The sequence below is a fragment of the Manis javanica genome, chromosome 3, assembly GCF_040802235.1.
Source record: "Manis javanica isolate MJ-LG chromosome 3, MJ_LKY, whole genome shotgun sequence".
Taxonomy (NCBI): Eukaryota; Metazoa; Chordata; class Mammalia; order Pholidota; family Manidae; genus Manis; species Manis javanica.
Genome location: NC_133158.1, coordinates 82,556,707 through 82,582,879, shown reverse-complemented (window position 1 = coordinate 82,582,879; position 26,173 = coordinate 82,556,707). Strand labels below are relative to the sequence as shown.

The following is a 26,173-nucleotide window of genomic DNA, read 5'->3' as shown; positions in this document are numbered from 1 at the left end:
ACATGATTTGATGACTGGATATGAATAGAAGAGCCAAATATAAGAAGCTTGAGATTTAGCAATTAAAGAAACAGTAGCACACTAGGAGAGGAAGTGCATGAAAAAAAAGTTTGGTGGGGTGGGACTAAAGGATAGGCAGTTTTATGCATATATCTTCTAATATGAAGACTTTAGATAATATATATTTCTAGTTTTCTAGTATGATTATCATCTAGATACTTTTAAACTATTATATGTATGTATCTCTCTGGAAGTAATTTTTTTTAATGAATTTAAAAATGGCACTAAAGCTCACCTTCTAAACAGCAAAATTGTTAAATTTATAGTAAAAAAGCAACAATGCCATTTTAAATTATTTAGTATTGTATCAGCTCTAGCATATTTTAGCTGCATTATTTTAACTTAACTTTTTGTTAGATCTAACTCCCTCAACCATCATTACAGCCAAGTGAATATGACTATTCCAAAATGATCCTTAACATATAATTTAAGTTTATTGATTATATGTTTAATAATCTAAATTTTCATTAAAGTTAATTTTATCATGATGACAGGTATTCTTTATGTCATCGTATTCATATATAGAAACAATTTTATTAATACTCTTTTTGGGAGCATCCAGGCAGAGCTAAGGATAAGATAAATATGTTTGATTATTAGATTTAGACATATTCCACTATGTTCTCCTTACCCATTCTGTCATGAAATAGTTGGATTGGTTATAGATTGGTTATCAAGTCATTTTAGAAAAAAGAAATAAACTATACCATTAGAGAAACCATCAATGAAAAGCTAGGACTTATAATCATTCTTGTAGGAGGATGGATGTATTGAGACAAGAGGAAAAAATAATGAGGAAATGTGTACAGTTGACTCTTGAACACAGGTTTGAAATGCACAGATTTACTTATACATGGATTTTTTTCAGTTATATATTTGAAAAATTTTTAGAGAATTGCAACAATTTGAAAAACACATTTTTCTGTAGCTATATTTTAAGAGTGTAGTGTATAATACATGTAACATACAAAACATGGTGATTGACTACATTATCGGTAAGATTTATGGTCTACAAGAGGCTATTAGTAATGAAATTTTGGGGAATCAAAAGTTATACATGGATTTTAGACCTCATAGTGTATAGACATCCCTAACCCTCACATTGTTCAAGGTTAAATTTTATTCAAAAGAACATGAGTATTTCTCCCTCTGTAGAACTGTTACATAACAATATTGCTGGAATAGAGTATTGGAGTGAGAAGATATTGGGACATAAAATCAGAAAGTGCATTGATTTAAGAACCTTAAAAGATTCTGTATCTATGATACCATGTCCAACATTGTTCCTAGTCACAGAAGAATTGCCCAAGGATTAGCCTAATTGCCTCATGGTCTGCAATCACTGTAAGTCTTTATATACACCCATATATGCACAAATTATCCAAAGCCCCTAACCTTGTGTTAATAGTACTTACAATAATACAGGATTCTGGACCAACTGTTGGTGAGGCAAAGTATAGGCAAAATTCAGAAATACATCATCCTCTGATCTCCTTTACCCTTCTGACACTAATGTCCTTGCCCTACCATTCCTCTTCCAAGTGTTTCTAGGGGCCGTTTTGCTTTCTTTTGCCTACTTTTCCAAGGAATATCTTATTTCAAATCCCCAAAGGGGAAAACAATCTCACTGGTAAGACTATTATTCTGGCACTAAGATTAATAGGTTCTTTGAATCTTTACTTTCTTGAAAAAAGAAAAACATCTCACACTATAAAAGTGAGATAGAATAAGGAAAGATAAATAGAACTACACAATAAATATAACAAGATATAACACTGTTGCAGGATGATAAAGAGATTATTCTTTACCATTCTGATAAGTATTGGCTCTTTGTTGTAGGTTGTATAATATCCTTACACTCAAAAGATGCCATGAACGACCCCAAAAATCTGTATGTATACTACATTACATGTAAAAAAAGACTTGGCAGATAGAGGGTTAAAATTAGAGAAAAGCTAGTATGACAACAGAAGCAGAAAAAAAGATTGAAAGATGCTATTCTTGTTGCTTTGAAGATGGAAGATGGCAACACAAACCAAGGAATGCAGGCAGCCTGGAGAAGCTGGAATGTGTAGTCGAGCGTGTTATCCCTTAAGCTGAGGGAAGAAATGTAAGTCTGCTGACCCACTTCAGACTTCAGCCCTCTAGAGCTATAAGAGAACTGGTCAGGGAGAAAAGTCATAATTAAGTAGTGATTAGGAGACTTTTACAAAGCTCCCTGTGTGGGATTATGAAATCCTACACAAAGAGATTTCAGTATAAATGTAAGAAGCAAGCAAAGGTTAGGTATAAGGAGAAATTTGAGAGCAGAATACTAATTATTAGAATTAGAAACAAAATATTTATTTAAAAATATTTGAATTTATAATTCAAAATATTAACTAACTAGCTAAAGAAAAATGATTTAAACATATCCTCAGTTTGGGTTTTGAGCATGCATAATTGCTTAATGTTTTCATGGGAACTTTTTGTTCAGGAAGAGGAACAAACTGAAGTACCCACATAGAAGAATTAATCAGTTAGCTCTTTAACATTTTAGAAACATAACAGTACAACTAGATTCTAAAAGCTGAGTTTTTAGGGGCACATTGGTTTATAGTAGTTACCTACTCTGAGTTTCTAGTATCAAGACTTAATAATAAGTAAAAGGAGCTGTGTAAAAAAATCTACCTAAAATCTTCAATAAATCAAAAAAAAATCTTAATTGATTAGGAAAAGTATGGTAGAAGCACAAGACTATGTCCACTCAAAGAAATTAATGTCTTAGGGGTAGGATTAGTGGATCCAGAAGGACAATGGTAGCAATGTGTAGAGAGAGACTAGACAAAGGGGACTGGACTTGGAGAGACAATTCATACATGGACAGAAGACATACTAAACAAGATAATATTAGTCTCAGGAGGGTCAGCTTTTCTAACATAGGAAAATTTTGTTTTTCAATCCTGTGAAAGATCACTCTGGTAAACTGTAAAAGAAACAAGACATTTAATGTTAGTATGGGGTCCAAGTCACTTCAACCCCTATATAAGCCCCCTAAATGGACTACTCTCCCTCATGAGTCTACAATTTTTTTAATATTAACAAATTAATTGCAACTTTATATGTAAAGAAAATATAGTGTGACCAAATAAAGCTCATACAAAGTAGTGAAAATTAAGTAATATAACGCACCAAAGTATTAATGTGAAGTCCCCAAAAGATATCTTCAATGAATAGGGTGTGGGTTCCTTCCTTTAAACAGCAGAGCAGAACTTGGATTTAATCTAGGTCCCTTATAAACATGTGTGACTGCCATGACTTCATGTCTATGTCACTATGTTTTATATGACAGAAAAATCAAACTATATCTCTTTATAACCAATGTGACTTGAAGTTATTTCTGATGTATGTAGACAAAATTAATACTAATATAGATAAAGGCATCATTATTTTCTATCTGACTTCTGCACCACAGAAATTTTAAAATAACTTTATTCATATTACTTCATAATTTGGTAAACTTAAAAATTAATATGCATGAGAATAAAAGGTACTTTTAAAAATAAAAATGATTGCAAGTCTGTGGCTAAATATTAAGATTCCCATGGAAAAACTATATGAATAGGTAATTTTAAGAAAAAGGAAATTGCAATACATACAAAAGTATGAAAACATTGTTTTCATGTTCTAATATTTAAAACAAGATATATTTATGAAAGTCAATTATATTTCAATATAACTGAAAGAAAGAAAATGAAATGGAATGAGAAAAGAATTAAATGAGATAGTACGCAACATGTTTTGGAAATGATCAGCATCACTGGTGATTAGAATGTGATCAGTAAAATATTTCTCAGGGAAACTTTGGTAACATACACTGAAATCATTGTTATACTTGGCCACAGCAATTCAATTTCCATAATTTATATTTGTATTTCCATAATAAAGAATTTCTCTTTCTATTTGTTGTTTTAAGTTCTCTAGGCATATGTACTATACAAGTATAATTCAAGGGCCATATTATTCAGTCATATTATTCCTTCATCATAATCCAATGATTGGTCAAAATACTTTTCTTTTGGATGAATTCAGCTGATTTTCCATTATCAATGGCAATACTTTCTTTTCTCACTCTGTCAGATATGTTTTGTGTTGCTTAGTATCCTTGTTAAGATGTGTATAGATTCCTTATCACAACCTCTTTACCTTTCCTGTCAACTTTGCTTTTTGTAAAAGTAACCCTTACCGATCAAACGCAGATCAGAGGTAGAGAATCAAATTAATTAGAAATTATTACAGAGATAATGAAATCCCAATAGTAGGTATATTGCCTTTTATTAAAAACTCCTCACCTTTATTGCTCTGCCATACTTGTAAAATGGTCAGCCTAAGTATTGTTTGATAGAGAAAAGGGCAACTTGGTTGCCCTTTTGTATACCATGCTACTACTGGAAGCCACTCCACCGTACATACTTCAACAGGTACGTAGACAGAGAACCAGGAGACATGCAGCGTTGATTCACTAGAGGCTGAACTCCAACTTTTGCTTCGTGACACAAAGGCTCAAAATCACTTTTCTGAAGAGTTCCAGAAGTCAGGTGCAAATAGGCAACAGTACCCTCTTCCTTTCTCTTTTGACACTTCTTAGAACAGTGACATTTTTAAAGACTTTATTTCTCATATTGAAATTAAACGTTCATAGTATCTGTGTGTGCTCTTTGTTGGGAAACTTCAAGTTCAGTAAGCACACTATATTCATAAAAGTAGTCTCTTTGCCTTGGCGGTATTTCTTCCATAAACCTGAAATATAAAACTGATCAAATAGAAATATGAAGAAAACTGAGTTTCTGCATGTTAGAGATGTTACACATTTATTATCTCTTTTACAATAATAGTATTTAAAACCACCAAAAGTGTTCCTCTACATAAAATGGATAGAATTATTCTTTAAAAATACCATATAATGAGGAACCCTTATTTGTCTACATATGTAATTATTTCCTTTAATTGTAAAATCATTTGGGATACATGCTTTCAATTTAGAGTCCCTCAGACTGCAGTTGGGAAAACAGATACAGAATATCATTGCACCATCTACATTGGTCTATTTGCTAATTGAGTAATTGAAAGTGTTTGCCTTTTAAAAACTAAAAGCAAAACTATATCTTTTTCAAAGGCAAAGAAAATAACTTAGTGTTCTACTTATACTCACCAATCTCACTAAAAAACTGGAAAGTAGTCAATATTTATTTAAATAATAATAAAAGTTTTATGTGCTTTAACTAAGAACACAAAATGGGTAAAAAATTTGGTTTCAATATTGCTATTGTAGCTGATACCTAAGAAAATAAAACATTACTAAAAGTGTACAAGCTTGTCCATCTTACGCTTTCACAAAAGCTATAGATACAGGTTTGTCACTCATCTTGACACAACATTGACGACAGGCCAATCCCACAGAAGGATGAAAACTTAATGCAATCGGAATTTCTAATCTCCCCACAATCACATATTCTTTCCTTGAAGCTCTGCCAAAAGTGTTTCCTCTGAGAACAATGCTCAAACTTTTCATTACTTAACTCAAAACCACTTAAACACATAGCATTTTAGATACCCACATTTGCATTAAATTAGAAAGATTGGATTTGAATTCACGGTGGGGGGGGGTCTCTGAGTCTCATGCAGAAATTATAAACATTTTTCTTTCTGTCTTGAAAATTAAATACTCTGTGGATGGAGATCTCTGGTTAGGATCAAGTTTGATTTAACTTTCTCATTTCTTTTGGGATGTTGTGCTTTTGTTGGATGTCATGATAACTGAGTAAAAGGCAAGAATACACAGGGCTGACTTGCTTAGGGCTTATTTTTGATAAGCAAAAAATATGCCTCTGTGTGTGTGTATTTGTATGTGAATGCATGTGTGACTGTGTGCTTACACATGTGTGTGTGTGTGTGTGTGTGTGTGTGTGTGTGTGTGAGTGTGTATTTACATACTTGTCATTTTGGAGAAATTGATTTGCCCACTATTATTAGGTGATGGTATGTAAGATTATTGTCCTCCTAGAGATCACTAGAGTGCATTCAGGGAAAATGTTGGACTACACTTAAGTTCTTCTAAAAAAACTGAACTAAACTCATGTTTACTGTGTTTCTGCTTTCCCTGAAAGGCCTAACTGAAAGTGACTTTTAGAAAGTTACCATTAAAAAAAACCTTATTTTATAATTATCCAATATTGCAAATGAAAAATTGAAAAGCCCTCTCCATTCCTTCAAGAAGCAGTCTGGTCAGTTTTTTGCCTTAGTTTCCAGAGCAAGGTTTTAAATCCAAGGTCAGTGTATTTTTTCTATAAAAGGCCTGGTAAGAAATACTTCTAGACTTTATGGGTCAGATGTCTCTGTACTACCTACTCAACTTCACCAGTGTGAAAGCAGCATGATTGTGTCCCAATAAGTCTTTATTTACAAAATAGCAGGTAAACTCTATTAGCCTATGTGCTTCTAGCTTATCAACCGCTGTCCGATTGTGTAATCATTTAATCTTTTATTAAATCACTTCCTGCAGTTAATATCAAGAATAGTTTCTGTCTTCAGCATTGAACCCTCATCTTTGCTGACCTTTGTTATGCCATCACAACACATTTTCAAAACTATAATCTTTGATAAATTAAAAAGAGACTCCATATCAACATACACTAACAATAGTCAACTTGGTTGGGGAAAAAGTGGATATTGTGTTGGTTGGCTGTTGAATGCAGATTTGAGCAAAGACCTACAAAGAAAGATAAAAATGGAAAAATTTTAAATGACCAAAGAACAGCCTTTGCAGAAGACAATATTTCAAGCATTTCTCAAACATCGCCCATTAAGACATTTTGGCCACACAGAGCAGAACAGATCAGATTTAAGGTGTTTCTACTGGAACCAAGCTAATTGTATCAAAGGCCTTGAAGGTAGCCACAAATAAATTGAGAAGGTGCTGAACTGGGTATTGGAATTAGTAAATAAAACAAATGAGATTTCTGATTTAAAAACTCTATCCACAAGATTTTTTTGTGGTTACTTTCATGTGCCAGTGAGTGGTGGCTAACAGATCAAAAGCTAAAATGTTTCTAAGGGAACTTGAATCAACAGTCTGGCCCATGATGTCCATGACTGCTTATCCTTAAAGCAAACTTGCAAGTATCCCAAGATTACAGCAAAAGCAGTGGACACCAAACCTGTGCAGAAAATCCTCTAAGACATTCCACAGGAAAAATACATTTTTCTGATTACTTTGGAATAAATATATTTCATGAAATCTTGCTGGCAGTGGCCGAAGTTCAAGAAAATTCATTTCAACAAACCCTAAGTACTAATTCTACATTAATCACTCTGTTAGATACTAGGGTATATAAAGGTGGGTGTGTGCATTTGAGCTCTCTGTACAATGAAATGTACCCATTTGGGTTATAGAATTGGATGAGTTTTGATAAAAGTATGTACTCTTCAAACTGCCACAAACATGATACAGACCATTTTCACCATCCCCAAGAGTTCCCCATGGACATTTTGCAGTCAATCCCATCTCTCAATCCTCAACCGAGGCAGTTATTAATTTGCTCTCTATTAAATGGTCTATTAAATTACTTTGTCTCTTTTGTAATATGTAAATTATTTATACATAAAATACTCTTTTATGTCCAGGTATTTTTACTCAGCTTAATGTTCAAGATTTGTCCCACTTGATCACTGATACTATGTTTATTGCAGGATAGTAATGCATTGTGTGACTATAGTACAATTTGTTTTCCATTCACATCTTGATAGAAATGTGAGTTGTTTGCAGTTTCAGGCTACTGTGAATTAAATTGTCATAAATTGCTGTGTTCAGATCTTTCTGGACTTAAGAACACTAGACAGTACTTCAGCCCTACACTTAAGGACCAATTTAAAAAGTGAAGTCACCAAGAAAAAGCACAGTGGGGCACTACACAGACTGTGAAAAAGATACTTATTTATGGTATGAGAGCTGAAACAAGAAGGTAAAACATCCCCTTGTTGGACCTCAGCTAGGAGATGCTGGACTTCTTGAGGGAATTAACACAACTTTAAGAAGAGATGTCAGAGACCTTGCTTCCTTCCTCTTACCCCCAGACACAGTGGGAAGACCATGTGAGGATGTACAGCAGGAGGGCTGTCTGCAACCCAAAAAGAAAGCTCTCACTGCACATTGACCCTACTACTGTCTCAATATTGGACTTCCAGACGCCTGAATTGTGAGAAGTAAATTCCTGTTGTTTAAACACCAGCATATCGTATTTTGTTACGGCAACCAGAGTTGACCAATACATGCATACTGAGTAAATTGAATTTTTGCTGCTCCATGCATATCCACAAATGAGAGTAGAAGTGCTACAGTGTTATTTTGAAGTTACAAATAAATTTTAATGAGTAGGTAAATTTTCAAATATAGAATCCACAAATAATGAGAATTGTGGGTTTGTATATGTATGTGTGTATATTAGATATCTACAAGTGGGTTTGAATTACTGGGTCATATTGTAAACATATGCCTAATTTTAAATAAACTTTCACACTCTTTTTCATTTTATACTTCAATCAGCAAGTATGAGTTCTGTTTACTCTGAATGCTCCACACAAATGTTATTGTTAGTCTTCTTCGTTTTTGCTATTTAAGAGTGTGTGTTGTTATCTCATCATGAAATTTTTCTTTTAGAAATGTATTAAAATAAAATATATGCAAAACAACTGCACATGTAATGAAGTACATTCATTTTCAGTGTACAGCTGAATGACTTTTGATAAATATATGACCCAATGAAACTACTACTGTTGAGATATAAGACATTTCTATCCCTCCCAGCAATTTTCTTATTCATCTTTGCTCACTGACCTCCTATCCCCAGCCATGATCTCATGGTCTCCTAAGCTTTTTGTATATGTTATGTTATCTTCTGTAAGTTTTTTAATTTTAGCTTTTATGTTTAGATCTCTATGTGCCAGTGCAAGTTTTTGTGTTGTCGTGAGGTTAAGGTCACAATTCATTTTATTCCATATGGATAGCTATTGTTTATGCACCATCTACTGAAACATACAGACGACCCTTTTCCCTTAGAACTCTATCAACACTCAATTGTGTGGTTTAGTTCTTGACAAACCCCAATTCTTTTCCTTTCCTCTATTTGTCTATCATCACACCAATACCACAGGGTCTTGAATATTTAAATGCTATAGTAAGATTGAAATCAAGTAATGTGTGACTCACATTTGTGTTGGAAGAGGCAGATTCTTTCTAAGTCTGAAATTCTATTATTTTATTAAATAATTCATAAAATTCAACACTTATGAAATGATTACTTTGTATTAGCTTCTTTGTTCTGCACTGAAAATGAAAACAAGGAGTTTTTTTCTCAAGATCTCATAGCCTAAATGTAATATGAAGTAGAATCTGCTAAAATAAATATACATACCAACTATGACAAAAACACAAAATACAGGAATTAAATTTATCTCTAAGGGGCAGAAATCATAACTGGCTAACTGGTTTGCCATAAACCTAGATTATAATATGAGAAGGAAGAGGTGCAAGTAGTTGATAATTTAGAATCATACTTATATTTTCTTACAGGGATTTATGGAAAGACCACTGGGTCATGGTAATTAAGTGTTTGGGAAAGACATGCAGCCCTTTAAAAGCCAGTGATGCATCCCTAATCACATAATGCAGAAATTATCTCATTAAACAAGTGAACTGGATCATAAATGTATTATGTCCATATTAAAATCACTGTCTTTGAAAGATTTATGTGAACATGTAGAGAGTACTTCACAATTCTATCAATTATATATTAGTATTTAGTTTGAATACATATTTGCAGTTAACTTATCCATGATCATTCTCTCAGATGTAGACTTACTCAAAGCTGATCCAATTATAAGAGCCATATAATGGTGGAAAACAGTTTCATGATTGTTCACAACATAATCTACTCCAAGGTCGACTTTTTCATCATTTATGGTTATTATTTCAGAGATTCAGTTAAGTAATTGCTTGAACTCATTCATGAATAAAGAATAACTTTAGAATATTTTAGTCCTTTGAAGATACCCAAGTGCCCCATATTTATGAATAAATGAAATAGTATTTTAGTAAAACATGCAATTCAGGACTCTTGATTTTTCTTAAAGAAACTTGAATTTTCTAATACCTGTTACTTAAAGAATATGAACATCACTTCAATGAACCATATTGAACATATTTGGTTTTGCTACCTTCTGGTAACATCAAGTAGGATTTATCTTCTAGGAGCCTATTCTGAATACTTAGGAAGGATATAAAAAGATGGAAATTCAACGATTATGTCTCCTGTTGTGTTAAACGGTAACTTAATTAATCCACATCATTAGTGCTGTGTAACTATGTTTTTGCTCTGTTTCCACCTTCTCAATCCTCAACATTCTAATCCACCATTGGATGGTCTTATTGATTGTAAAAATAGCAAATATTTATTGAAAACTGATAATACGACAGCTGTTCTGCTCAATGTTTGCATTAACTAACTTGTGACTCTCCAAATGGATTGTTTCATCTCCAAAGATATGAAAGATTTCTAAAAGAATTTTAAAGGACTCAATTCCAGGTACACAACTTTCAAATGAAATAGTCCCTAAAATTTATATATTTTTATATGTCTATGCTCACACTACTCCCCTACCTTCTTTCCTTTTCCACAATTGCCTTTTTCCACATTATGAAAAAAAGCTGAAATTGCCACTGACCATTAACCCTACAGTGGTTCACAAAAAAATATTTATGAAATACTGATGTTTATATTAAGAAATGAGAATATTGATGGTAAACAAGTATTTAAAATACTTTTTCAAATCACATGACATCCATTTATTATTTTCAAAAACTTTTGATAGGAGACCTAAGAACTTTTCAGCTAATGGATTATTAAAAATAATGAGTACTGGAAAGCTCATTTCTTCCATCACACACACAAGAGGTTAGATACTCAACAAAATCATGCTTTCTCTTTAACCTATTAAAGAGTTAAAGTCACAGGAAGCGATTCATAGTGAAATTGAAATAAAAATAAATATCCTGTCAATGAGAGATGGGATGCAAGCTCTTATTCATCTGGGGCAAAGCACTGGAAGAAGAAATGCCAGGCACCATAAAAGCTACTAAGAATAATGCAGTTAAAATTGCTAACAAATCGCTAAGTTCTAGAAACCCTGGGAGTCACAGACAAAAGGGAAATCATACTCATTCCCAGGCTCTTCTCCACAAACTTCACCACTTGCTCACGAGAAACACTGGAGGCAACAGGGAGAGAAGTCCACACTTGGTGCAGACACAGGAGAGGAAAGCACCAGCCAATAGCGGGGAAAAGCAAGTTGCAACCTATATTCTTCCCCTATTTTCTCCGACAGAGCCTAAAATGACTAGACAGCAAACTGTCACTCTAAAGGCAAAGGGGGAAGATCTATTGCAACTGAGAGAAGGAGGAATAAAATAAAGCACTTCTGCTCCTTGGACCAGAATTGGAGACACTCAACCATTGTACAGGTGCAGGATTAATTAAAAAGCCCCACTGTAAACTCTGAGAAACAGACTCTGACTACAATTTAGGCTATTGAAACAACAGAAAATATTCTATCCTCCTTTCCTACCCCAAAATGTCTACCAAGCACCAGGAAACATACAACAGCAGTCTGCAACTAGTGGCAAGACAAGAGAATAAAGAGAATCTTCTAAAGAGAAGGCTCATAAAGCAAAGAATAAAATGGAAATACTAAGTAAAACTCTCCAGCAACCATCCCGTGCTGTTTCCAGCACAAGGAAAAGCCAGAGGATTCAAAGCTAGTGGTGTACTGAAGATAAACATAGAAACAAACAAATTCACATCAGAAAATCTCTCTTATTCTCCATCTAAAATGTCACTGAATGGTTGACTCTAGATATCTGGCACATCAATGACCCAATACAAGGAACTGGAACCTAGAGAGGCGAAGCTGTGTGGCTCTTAAAGAAAAAATGGATCAAATTCAATAAGCAGCTTAACTATATGCTTTAGACAATACAAGTGATTATAGCTAGCTACTGGACTCAAACACATCGTGATTGCAGAGGCAAACATTATATGAAGAATAGAAGCCTTATACATAAAAATATTTAAAATTTTCTTAGTTTCTTTTTATTGAGGTTTAATTGACATACAATATTACATTAGATTCAGTTGTACAACATAGTGATTCAACATTTGTATACATTGTAAAATGACCAAGAAAATAAGTCTATTTGGTATCTGTCACCATACAAAGTTAATACAATATAGTAGGTAATACAATATTATATCCCCCATGCTGTAAATTACATCCTCATGACTTTTTTATTTCATAACTGGAATTTTGTACTTCTTGATCCCCTTCAACCATTTTAGCCATCCCCCTGCCTCCTCCCCTCTGGCAATCAACAATCTGATCTCTACATCTATAAATCTGGGGTTTTTTTTTTTTTTGTTTTTTAGACTCCACATATAACTGAAATCATGTGACATTTGTCTTCTTCTATCTAATTTATTTCACTTAGCATAATACCCTCAAGGTCAATCTGTGTTGTTTCCATTAGCAAGATTTCAAGTTTTTTTTATGGCTGAGTAGTATTCCATTGTATATATAACACATCTTCTTTATCCATTCATTCATTGATGAATGCTTAGATTGTTTTAATATCTTGACTATGTTGCAATGATCATATGGATGAATGCATCTGTTCAAATTAGTGTTTTTATTTCTTTGGATAAATACCAGAAAGTGGAATTGCTGGATCATATGGTAGTTCTATTTTTAACTTTTTGAGGAACCTCCATATTCCTTAGTGGCTGTACCAATTTACATTCCTACCAACAGTGCACGAGGGGTTCCCTTTTCTCCACGTACTTTCCAATATTTGTTATTTCTTCTTTTTGATAATAGCCATTCTAATAGGTGTGAGATGATAACTAATTGTGATTTTAATTTGCATTTCCCTGATAATTAGTGATGTTGAGCATTTTTTTCATATACTTATTTTTTATCTATAGATCTTCTTTGTAAAAATGTCTATTCAGGTCCTCTGCCCATTTAAATTGTTTTATTGTTTTTTATTGTTGTTGTTATTGGGTTACATAAGTTCTTTATATATTGTGAGTATTAACCCCTTATTAGATATATGATATACAGATACCTTCTGCTGTTCAGTAAGTTGCCTTTTCACTTTGTAGCTGATTTCCTTTGCTGTGCAGGAATATTTTTGCTTTGATGTAATCCCTTTATTTTTGCTTCTGTTTCCCTTGCCTTTAGAATCAGATCCAAAAAGGCATTGCTAGGACAGATATCAAGGAGTTTACTGCCTATGTTTTTCTCTAGAAATTTTGTGGTTTATGGTCTTATGTTCAAGTTTTTAGTCCATTTTGAGTTTATTTTCATATATGGTCTAAGACAGTGACACAGTTTCATCTTTTGCGTATAGCTGTCCAGTTTTCTCAATACCATTTATCAGAGACTGTCATCTCCATTCTACAATCTAGTATCCTTTGTTTGAAATTAATTTACCATAAATATTTATGGGTTTAAATCTGGACTCTTTATTCTGTTCCATTGATTTATGTGTCTGTTTTTTGTGCCAATACTGTTTTGATTACTGTGCTAATACTATGCCATACTGTTTTGATCACTACAATTTTGTAATCAGGAGGAATGATACCTCCACCTTTTCTTTCCCAAGATTACCTTGGCTATTTGGTATATTTTGTGGTTCCAAAAAGAATTATTTGTTCTAATTCTATTAAAAGCTCCATTAGAATTATGATTGAGATTGCATTGAATCTGTAGATTGCCTTGAGTTGTATAGACATTTTAACAATATTAATTATTCCAATTCATGAACAGAGTATCTTTTTATTTACATACATTTTCTTCAATTGCTCTCATCAGTGTCTTTTAGTTTTTATTGTACAAGTATTTTACCTTCCTAATTACATTTATCCTTATATATTTTGTTATTTTGGATGTGATTATAAATGGTATAGTTTCCATTTCCCTAATAGTATGTTATTAGTGTACAGAAATGCAACATATTCTTGTATTTTAATTTTGTATTCTGTAACTTCAATGAATTATTAGTTCTAACAGGTTTGGAGGGGAGTAATTAGGGTTTTCTTATGTATAGTATCATGTTATCTGCAAAAGGTGATAGTTTTACTTTCCCTTCTAATTTGCATGTCTGTTATTTCTTTTTCTTGTCTGATCTTATGACTAACTTCCAATACTATGTTGAATACAAGTGATAAGAGTGGGCATACATGTCTTGTTTCTGATCCTAGAGCAAAAGTTTTTATCTTTTTATTATTGAGTATGATATTAACTGTAGCTCTGTCAAATATGGCCTTTATTATGCCGAGGTATTTTCACTCAATACATACTGTGTTGAGAGTTTTTATCATAAATGGATGTTGAATTTCTTTCATGTTTTTTCTGCATATTTTTTTTTGTCTTTCATTTTGTTTATGTGGTGTATCACATTGACTTAGTTGTAAATGTTGAACTGTCCTTCTATCCCTAGAATTAATCCCACTTAATCATGGTATGTAATCCTTGTATTATATATTTGAATTTGAACTTCTAATATTTTGTTGAGGATTTTTGTGTCTATGTTCATCAAGGAAATTGGCCTGTAATGTTTTTTTATTTTTTGTATGTGGTGTCCTTGTCTGGCTTTGGTATCAGGATAATGCTAGCATTGTAAATGAGTTTAAAAGCATCTCTCCTCTTCAATTTTTTGGAAGAGTTTAAGGTTAGGTATTAAATATTCTTTGAATGTTTGGTAGAACAGAATAGAATAAGGATCTTAGAAATAATCCACACATATGGTCAACTGATTTTCAGCAATTTTACCAAATTCTGGCATGGATGCAGAGTAACTGAAACTCATACATTACAAGTGGGAATGGAAATAATAATGGCCACTTTGGAGAAAATGTGAATGTTAATTATGCAGTTAAACATACACCTAATACATGATGAAACAATTCCTCATCAATATTTACCAAGTCAAATGAAACTCTATGATAACACAAATTTGTATGAAAAATGTTTATAGCAGATTTAGTAATAATTGCCAAAAACTAAAGATGCAACAAATACACTTCAACCGACCAGTGGATAAGTCATTAAGGTGCATCCATAAAATGGGGTTGCTCAGTAACAAACAACAAACTACTGATATATGCAACATAGTTAAATTTCAAATATGTTAAGCTAAATGGCAGAAGTCAGACTAAAAATGACTGTATATGGTATGATCCATTTATATATCATTTAGAAAAAGGCAAAACTTTATATAAAGAGGCAGTTTAGTGCTTGTCAGAGGTTCTGATTGGCAGGAGGATGATATATCCACAAGAATGCACAGGGAATTTTGGGGGTGCGGGGTGGGAATGGAGTTGTTCTATAACACTTAGTAGTGGTCATATGACAGTGTGTGTTTTTCAAAATTCACAGAATTGGACACTAAGACCCGTGAAATAGTACAATCTCCAAATTACACCTCAACTAAAAATATTAAAAAATAGCATTCATTTATAAACTAATATGTGATTTTGACAAAAGTCTTGGAAGAAATGCAAAGAAATATGTGATGTTGCTTATGATGAAACCCCTTTCATTTCTATGTACTTATTTATTTGAACATTTCCTAATATTTACTTTGAAAAATAAAATATAGCAATAGAATTTTACCTAAATCTATCTCTTTTACCATTAAGTGAATTATCTTTGAAAGATTTACAAGAAATATAGTATCATACTTTTATTATTTAATGGATTTTAATTATCACAATAATCTATAAATGATGTATTCTTTTATATTTTAAAAATAAGTAAATTTCAAAACCATTTTTCAATGTTCTCCTTTATTAAATGTCCCTTTACTTTATCCATATTATTAGGTCAGACTTATGTTCAAGTTTAACTATAGACCACCTTAGTTTATTTTGGAAATAAGTGGAAAATAAACTAGTAGAAAGGATCTTGCAGTATTTAAACTATATTTGAAATGTAAAGCTTTGAAAGTAGAAGGAAACAAAATATTTTGTTTTTCAACATTATTCTGTTTGGTTGTAAATATGATTATAATATGCTGTATAATATGTTGTAAGTACAGATTATAATACGCTATTATAACAGTCTGAAATGAATTCTATTTATGTCAGATTTGAATTTCAAAAACAGAGAACTTGCTGAATGTTGAAAATGATATGAAACAAATGTGGAAAGGTCTTTCTAAATGTCAAACTCATTCTTTTCCAACTAAAATTAGATTAATTTAGTTCATTAATCAACTGATGACATTTTGCAAAGCAACAATTTGTATAGGATATCAAAGTCTCTGCTTTAGAGTACAAAGAGGTAGAAGTATAATTTTCTGCCTTTTAAAAATGAATCGTTAGTAGTACATATTAATATAGGTAATTTACCCCTTAAATACTTGAATAAAAAGTATTAAGTTGATTTATTTAAAGTTATATATCTCTAAACATAAACTTTGACAGAAAATGGCCATTAGTAAATACAAAGTTAGTTTTTAGAATTTTAGATTTTTGTTTTGATCCATTTCTGGAATGATTATAGAATTGACATTTTTCATATACTCAAAACCATTCTAATGTAATTTGTTTTTATTTCCTCGCTGCCTTTAAAAAGAATGGAAAGTAAAAGCTGTGAACATGAATTAAATGTAGCATGGCCTATTTAGAATTTGTATAGTTTTACCAAAAATTACATACCTCAGGTGTCTTAATTGGAAGGCTGAAAAATTTTGACACAAACCTTATGCAAAATATCCCTGACTTCTTATAATTTCACTACTTTAATTCATTTCTATAAAATATAATAGATATTTTAGACATATTTTCCTACTGAGTTTATTTTATAGTAGAAACACATTGTCCCAATATAACTGACAGTTTCCAGTAAGAAATAATTTGTCTGTCCATTAGTCAATAAAAAACTTTATTATTTCAAAACCAGGCGATTTAGCTAAGGAAAGCTTTTATAGAATTAAGATAATTTTCAGGATAAAATGATGACAACAGAATCAGAAGTTAAGAAAGTGACTTAAAGGTCACCCAGAACATCTCAAAGGAGTTAATGACTTTATAGGCTTTTTTCCCTCAAGTGAAATCAATCTCTAATTGATCCACACATTTCTGTGCAGTTGATAGGAAATAATCATTCTTATCTCTAGTTTGTAAGTGAAAATCCTGCCTTCTCTGGTTCATCATTCTAAAAAAAATTATATGTGAATCAACTATATATTTTAGACCATAACTTCCATCAAATTTTTTATTTTCAAGTACATATATTCAGTGAATCATTGTCATATTCTCCTATTATGAATTTTCTTAGATATAGTACTAGCTAAATTTGGTTTTGTTTGTTATTTTTTTTGTCTTATACACAACTTAAATGCCTATCAAAGGCCATCTCCACTTAATATGCCTAGAAAGGGAGGAGTTCCCAAATGGTATCATCTATTAGACAGATGTTTTCCAGACCTCTGTTTTTTCTACAAGAGATCATTGGTGATTCCAATGTTTGCTATCACACAGACACAGGGACTAAATGCCTACCAGGCTCAATGTGACTACCTATAGAAGATCCCCGAGATTGGAGAAGAAAAGATTTAGAGCAAGTTACACCTACTTTTATAACTACATTTCTTCCTTCCATGGGTATATAAATTTATTCAGGTGTTCAGATTTCACATATAACATTTAACTCAAAGGAGAAAAAGAATTAAAATTATATGTAAAATGTGAGATGTCACCAGGGAAAAATGAGGTGTCTACTGTACCCTCATAACTTGAGGTAAACATCCTCAAAGAGTAAAAACCTTAAAACACTGTTGTATTGGGCCACTCTGTGGTTTATAACCTTATATGCTGGGTCTAAGGTCTGCAACTATCTGTAGAAACATCTTTTTCTTTAACCTCAGTGTGACTTTCAATACCCATAAGAGCTGTCTTGACCTTGAATCCACCACTTAGAAAAGTAGAGAGCAATTATTCTTTAAAAAACTGTTCCAAAAATTCCAGAGGGAGAAAGAAGTTTTTGGTCTTTGGAATAGGTATCTCCAAAAACTGGTGGGAGAGTTAGGAGAATAAAGGGAACATTGGCACTTCACATTTTGCAGAAGAGTTCCAACTGTACCCTATGGCCCAGAGTGGGTATATGATAAGGGAAATTTCAAGATTAATTTCTTTTGGGCTCTTTCCACCAGGCAGATCTGTAGCTACATTTCTTTATTCTTTGATTATTCAACTGGGTAATTTCACACATGCGCACACACACATACACACACACATAAACACACATTTATGCAGACACTCATGGATGTTGCTGAAATACTAGTTTAAACCATATTGAAGATAATAAATTTCTTTATAAATGGTTTGTACCTGGCCATTCTCATAACAGAGTTAATATTTCACATTGTTCTGTATATCCATTAGATGTCCATGGATTTGTTTTATGTCTTCTAACAAAAATTGAGTATTTTTCTCTATCCTTTCAACTCTTGCTTCATAAAATATAGTCACTATAAAAAACATACCCATCTGTTTAATATTAAGATTTAGGTTGATATTTTAAATGTTTATTTTCTATTAGAAATACTGTGATTATGGTAACTAGATAAATTGTAAGTTTTTTTTCTTAATATGTTTGGCAGATTATTACCTCATTTACCAAGAGAATATTTTTTTATTCTAATGCAATTGTTAAGGATACAATCTTACAGTGAATTAACATAGATTTAAATCCTTTTTTTTCCCACTTATTATGCTGGTTCAGGGTTTCCAAGATGCAACTGAGGGTGCGGAAGTAGGAGAAGGCTCATACAGCTGCTAGAAATACGTGGATCACTACATCTTCTCCTAGTCAATATTTATAGTTTTTCAGTGAGGATTTGATCACAGAAATAATATATGAGAAATAATATAACAGAGGATTGACTACAGAGATAGGACCTTACAAATATGTGGCCTCTCAAATCCTTACACAGATTACATACAGTCATTGCCTCCCCATCAGGTGCTGGGCCCCAGCTCAGCTGAGCAAATGGCTATAAGAGAAAAGTGCATGCAAAGTGGGGAAGAACAAGGATAAATAGAACATACAAGGAGGAGCTTGAACCTCTGTCAGTCTCATACTGCCTCTTAGCCTCCAACCTCAAGTTGCAGGTGACCTGCAGGAGAAACTTTCCTCACAAGATCTAAGCACCTATAGCAGGATTCAAAGAAAATGAAGGAAGAGATCCAGCAGGATAAGCTGAGAACCTGGTTATTGCTTCCCAGTGTTACATGTGCTGGCCTAGGACTTAGAAAAGTTGAAGGAATAAATCCCATTGTAACTGGAGGAGCTCTAAGATGAGCTTCTACTGCACAACAACCAAACATGTCAGCAGATGCGCCAGGCAGTGTGCACAGATGTAACAACTATGTGCCCAGAACCAACCTTCCAAGCATAAAAAGAATAGGGCTGTTCTTTATATTTCAAATGATGCACAGAATGTTTTTTGTGGTCCATACTACCATGAAACTATGTAGCAAAGATCATTTCTGGAAAACTCAGTTTTAGTTTATTTGACATATTCAAATCCATCACAGCTGGTGCTATTCCAATATACTATCTACACTCATTTGCAAAACATACTAAACTTCCAAATAAAGAGAATGAAATCATATTCCAGATAACACTGATATAACTATCTGTTACTTCCAAAAACAAGGTAACTCTCTTCTAAAAGAATATTCAAAATCCCTTTATACATCTTCAGTGATGTTTATTAACACAGCCCCTCAAGGGGTTGCCATACAGCTAGTGCTGTAACTGCGCTTTTATTAAGTTGTTTCATGGCTGGTTCTAGGGCTGAGTCAGCAAAAATACAAGATAAGTTTGAAGCATCTAAAGTATGAGAAAGAAAGGAAGTGTTAAGAATACAAATGGATATGGGCATGTCAAAGACACCCAGGAGTTAACACAAAAGACCTCCCAATGGACAGAACTGTAATAATTTAAAAAGCAAAATGAAAAATGCATTGCTGGATTATAACCTACAATATTAGATAAATATATGATAGTTCATACTGTTGTAATTAAATGACTAAATGGATAAATGGGGATTACAAAGAAATCAAAATAATATATGTAGATAGTCTTTCCTTCAGAAGGTAAACCTTATCTCTCTGAACCTTTCTTTTATGGACTGGATATAAGCTACAATATTAGAAAGGAAAAGCTCACTTTACAGGATAGAAATGTAGCAAACACTACCTTAACCAAATGATCAAGGTGTAACATCCAGTGATGTCATATGGATGGCATGTGTCCCTGATATGATGCAAAAATAACAAGGGCACTTCTGTAACATTCTTTACCAAAACCCATAATCCCAATCTAATCATAACAAGAACATCAGACAAACCCAAATTGAGATAAATTCTTCAAACTAAGTGACTAGTATTCTTTATGAATTCCAAGGTCATGAAACAGGAAAACTGAGAATCTATCACAGACCAGAGGTGATTAAGTAGACATGACATAAATTGCAGTGTCATGTCCTGTGTTGGAGACTGGAAAAGAAAGAGAACATTAAGGAAAAAAACTGAGGAAATCCAAATAAAGTCTGGAGTTTAGTTAATTGTAATACACCAATATTGGTTTCTTAGTTTTGATAAGTCTACCATAGTAATGTAACACGATTACATCAACTGAATGTTATATTAACTAAAACTTGGTGAAAGATATATGGGAAGATTCTGTACTATCTTTGCAACTTTTCTGTAAATCTAAAATATTCCTAATAAAAAGCTTATTTTACAAAAAACGCCCTTCTGTGGTTCTATTAGGCCAGCTAATTCACAGTGATAAGGAACATAGCAAGACTGGTAAAACCCATATAAGCAGGAGCCCACTGTTATGTGTTTGTTAAACATGAGTTCCTCGAGGAGCCAAGATGGTGGTGTGAGTAGGGCAGTGGAAATCCTGCCAAACCCATACACATTTTTTGAAAATACAACAAATACAACTATTCCTAAAAAAGAGACCAGAGGATACAGTACAATAGCCAGTCTACATCTATATCTGGGAGAACTCGGCATCTCAAGAAGGGGTAAGACAAAGCCACAGCCTGGCAGGACCTCAGTGCTCCCCCCACCCCAGCTCACCAGTGGGAGGAAAGGAGTTGGAGTGGGGAGGGAGTGGAAGCATGGGACTGCTAAATACCCAGCCCTAGTAATCTGCACCGGGAGTGCAGACACACATTGCATAGTGTGCTGGATATTGGGGAAACGGAAAAGTAAAATCTGTGAGTGGGTCCCCACAGCTGGCTCCCCTGGGACAAAAGAGAAGTGAGTGCTTTTTGTAGGGGACAGGGGCTTCACAGCTGGAAGGAATCATCCCGGCATACTCAGCCCTGCAGGCTGGGAATCCTGAAGAACTTCAGGCATGCCAGGCCCCTGTATGGCAATGCAGCTCTGAATCTCCTCAAGGCGATAAGCAGCCTGCCATTTACTCACCCCGGCCAGTGAGGCCCCACCCACAGTGGTGGAGCACCAGAGAGCGGCTGTGCCCACAGCAGTGGAGCAGACGGAGAGCAGCCATGCCCACAGTAACCGCGCAGAGCCTCCTACCAGTGTGCAGCCACTCAAGCTAGATCCAGAGGCTACCGCCAGCACGTAGCAGCCTGATGCAGGCAACGAAAGCCAGGAAAAGGTGTGAAGGGGCACCATTCTCACAGGAGAGCACACCCAACATGCCTGCCACTTCCCATAGGGCTCTCGGCAAGCTCAGGGGATTAACCCAGATGCCGCTTCAGGTGTGCAGGTAACAGGCACAGGCAGTGGAGAAGGGCAAGGAGACGAGCAAGGAGGAAGGGACTTTGTTCTCCCAGCTGACATACGTGCTACCTGCCTACAACTACTTCTATCACCATGAAAAGGCAGAAGAATCTGGTCCAGTTCAGTATTACCCAGACAACCCCTGAGAGACTACCTAGAGAGATATATTTAACCCATCTTCCTGAAAAAGAATTCAAAATAAAGGTCATAATCATGCTGATGGACCTGCAGAGAAGTATGCAAGAGCTAAGGGATGAAGTAGGGAGGGTGAATACAAAAATAAAACAATCTCTGGAAGGACTTAACAGCAGACTGGATGAGGTGCAGGAGACCATTAATGGAACAGAAATCAGAGAACAGGAATACATAGAAGCTGAGTCAGAAAAAGATAAGAGGATCTCCAGAAATGAAAGAATATTAAGAGAACTGTGTGACCAACCCAAATGGAACAATATTCGCATTATAGGAGTACCAGAAGAAGAAGAAAGAGAAAAAGGGATAGAAAGTGTCTTTGAAGAAATAATTGCTGAAAACTTCCCCAAACTGGGGGAGGATATAGTCTCTCAGACCATGGAGACCACAGATCTCCCAACATATGGGACCCAAGGAGGATAACACCAAGACATATAATAATTAAAATGGCAAAAATCAAAGACAATGACAGAGTATTAAAGGAAGCCAGAGAGAGAAAAAAGGTCACCTACAAAGGAAAACTCATCAGGGTGTCAGCAGACTTCTCAACAGAAACCTTACAGGCCAGAAGAAAAACGAATGATATATTTGATGCAATGAAACAGAAGGACCTTGAACCAAGAATACTGCACCCAGCACGATTATCATTTAAATACGAAGGAGGGATTAAACAATTCCCAGACAAGCAAAAGTTGAGGAAATTTGCCTCCCACAAACCACCTCTATAGGATATTTTAAAGGGACTGCCCTAGATGGAAGCACTCCTAAGGCTAACTAGATGTCACCAGAGAAAATAAAATCACAGCAAAGAAAGCAGACCAACCAAATACTAACTAAAGGCAAAACATAATATCAACTATTCACAACAGCAGTCAAACGAAACACAAAAGAGTACAGAATAAAACACCTAACATGTAAATAATGGAGGAGGAGAAATAAGAAGGGAGAGAAATAAAGATTCATCAGACTGTATTTATAATAGCTTAATAAAAGAGTTAAGTTAGATAGTTATATAGTAAAGAAGATACCCTTGAACCTTTGGTAACCACGAATCTAAAGCCTGCAATGGCAATAAGTACATATCTTTCAATAATCACCCTAAATGTAAATGGACTGAATGCACCAATCAAAAGACACAGACTAATACAATGGATAAAAAAGCAAGACCCATCTATACGCTGCCTAAAAGAGACTCACCTCAAACCCGAAGAAATGTACAGACTAAAAGTCAAGGGATGAAAAAGATATTTCATGCAAACAATAGGGAGAGAAAAAAGCAGGTTTTGCAGTACTTGTATCAGACTAAATAGACTTCAAAACAAAGAAAGTAACAAGAGATAAAGAAGGACATTACAGAATGATAAAGGGCTCAGTCCAACAAGAGGATATAACCATTATAAATATATATGCACCCAATACAGGAGCACCAACATATGTGAAACATATACTAACAGAATTAAAGGAAGAAATAGAATGCAGTGCATGCATTCTAGGACACTTCAACACACCACTCACTCCAAAGGACAGATCCACCAGACAGAAAATAAGTAAGGACACAGAGGCACTGAACAACACACTAGAACAGATGGACCTAATAGACATCTACAGAACTCTACACCCAAAAGCAGCAGGATACACATTCTTCTCAAGTGCACATGGAACGTTTTCCAGAATAGACCACATACTAGGCCACAAAAAGAGCCTCAGCAAATTCAAAAAGATTGAAATTCTACCAACCAGCTTCTCAGACCACAAAGGTATAAAACTAGAAACAAATTGTACAAAAAAAAAAAAAGGCTCACAAACAGATGGAGGCTTAACAACATGCTTCTAAATAAGCAATGGATCAATGACCAAATTCAAACAGAGATCAAACAAGATATGGAGACAAATGACAACAACAGCACAAAGCCCCAACTTCTGTGGTATGCAGCTAAGACAGTTCTAAGAGGAAAGTATATGGCCATCCAGGCATATTTAACGAAGGAAGAACAATCTCCAATGATAGTCTAAAGTCACAATTATTGAGACTGGAAAAACAAGAAGAAATGAGGCCCAAAAGTCAGCAGAAGGAGGGACATAATAAAGATCAGAGAAGAAATAAATAAAATTGAGAAGAATAAAACAGTAGAAAAAAATCAATGAAATCAAGAGCTGGTTCTTTGAGAAAATAAACAAAATAAATAAGCCCCTAGATAGATTTATTAAGAGAAAAAGAGAATCCACACATATAAACAGAATCAGAAATGGGTAAGAAAAATTCATGACCCACCCCACAGAATTACAAAGAATTATTGGAGAATACGATGAGAATCTACATGCTAACAAGCTGGAAAACCTAGAAGAAATGGACAACTTCCTAGAAAAATGCAACCTTCCAAGGCTGACCAAGAAAGAGACAGAAAATCTACACAGACTAATTACCAGCAACGAAATTGAATCTGTAATCAAAAAACTAACCAAGAACAAAACCCCCAGGGCAGATGAATTTATCAGACAGATGTTATCAGACATACAGAGAAGACATAATACCCATTCTCCTTAAAGTTTTCCAAAAAGAGAAGAGGAGGGAATACTCCCAAACTCATTCTATGAAGCCAGCATCACTCTAATACCGAAACCAGGCAAAGACCCCACCTAAACAGAAAATTATAGATCAATATCCCTGATGAACATAGATGCAAAAATACTCAACAAAATATTAGCAGACCGAATTCAAAAGTACAAGAGGATCATACATTAAGTTCAAGTGGGATTCATCTCAGGGATACAAGGATGGTACAACATTCGAAAATCCATCAACATCATCCACCACAGAAATAAAAAGAAGGACAAACACCACGTGATAATCTCCATAGACACTGAACAGGCATTCGACAAAATTCAACATCTTTTCATGATAAAAACTCTCAACATAATGGGTATAGAGGGCAAGTACCTCAACATAATAAAGGCCATATATGACAAACCCACAGACAACATCATACTTAACAGTAAGAAGCTAAAAGCTTTTCCTCTAAGATTGGGAACAAGACAGGGATGCCCACTCTACCCACTGTTATTCAACATCGTACTGGAGGTCCTAGCAACAGCAATCAGACAAAACAAAGAAATACTAGGCATCCAGATTGGTAAAGAAGAAGTCAAACTGTCACTATTTGCATATGATATGATATTGTACATAAAAAAACCCTAAAGACTCCACTCCCAAACTACTAGAATCAATATCTGAATTCAGCAAAATTGCAGGATACAAAATTAATAAACAGAAATTGGTTGCATTCCTTTGCACTAACAATGAACTGGCAGAAAGAGAAATCAGGAAAACAATTCCATTCACAATTGCATCAAAAAGAATTAAACACCTAGAAATAAACCTAACCAAGAAAGTGAAAGACCTATACCCTGAAAACTATAAGGCACTATTAAGAGAAATTAAAGAGGACACTAACAAATGGAATCTCATCCCATGTTCTTGGCTAGGAAGAATTAATATTGTCAAAATGGCCATCCTGCCTAATGCAATCTGCAGATTCAATGCAATTCCTGTTAACATACCAACAGCATTCTTCAATGAATGGGAACAAATAGTGTTAAAATTCATATGGAACCAAAAAAGACCCCAAATAGCCAAAGCAATCCTGAGAAGGAAGAATAAAGTAGGGGGGAACTCACTTCCCAACTTCAAGCTCTACTACAAAGCCAGAGTAATTAAGACAATTTGGTGCTGGCACAAGAACAGACCCACAGACCAGTGGATCAGAATAGAGATTCCAGCTATTAACCCAAACATATATGGTCAATTAATATATGATAAAGGAGCCATGGACATACAATGGGGAAATCACAGCCTCTTCAATGGCTGGTGTTGGCAAAACTGAACAGCTACATGTAAGAGAATGAAACTGGATCAGTGTCTAACCCTATACACAAAAGTAAATTCGAAATGCATCAAAGATCTGAATGTAAGTCATGAAACCATAAAACTCTTAGAA

General features: G+C 34.2%; 1 long non-coding RNA gene across 1 annotated transcript in view; it reads right to left on the bottom strand.

Annotated features, from left to right (window-relative positions):
* Nucleotides 1–3,813: 3,813 nt before the first annotated feature.
* Nucleotides 3,814–26,173, bottom strand: part of LOC140848417 (uncharacterized) — a 155,214-nt gene continuing 132,854 nt past the window's right edge. Inside the window, exon 3 of the long non-coding RNA XR_012129246.1 lies at nucleotides 3,814–4,852. This is a non-coding gene — a long non-coding RNA (uncharacterized lncRNA). The remainder of the gene's footprint in view (nucleotides 4,853–26,173) is intronic.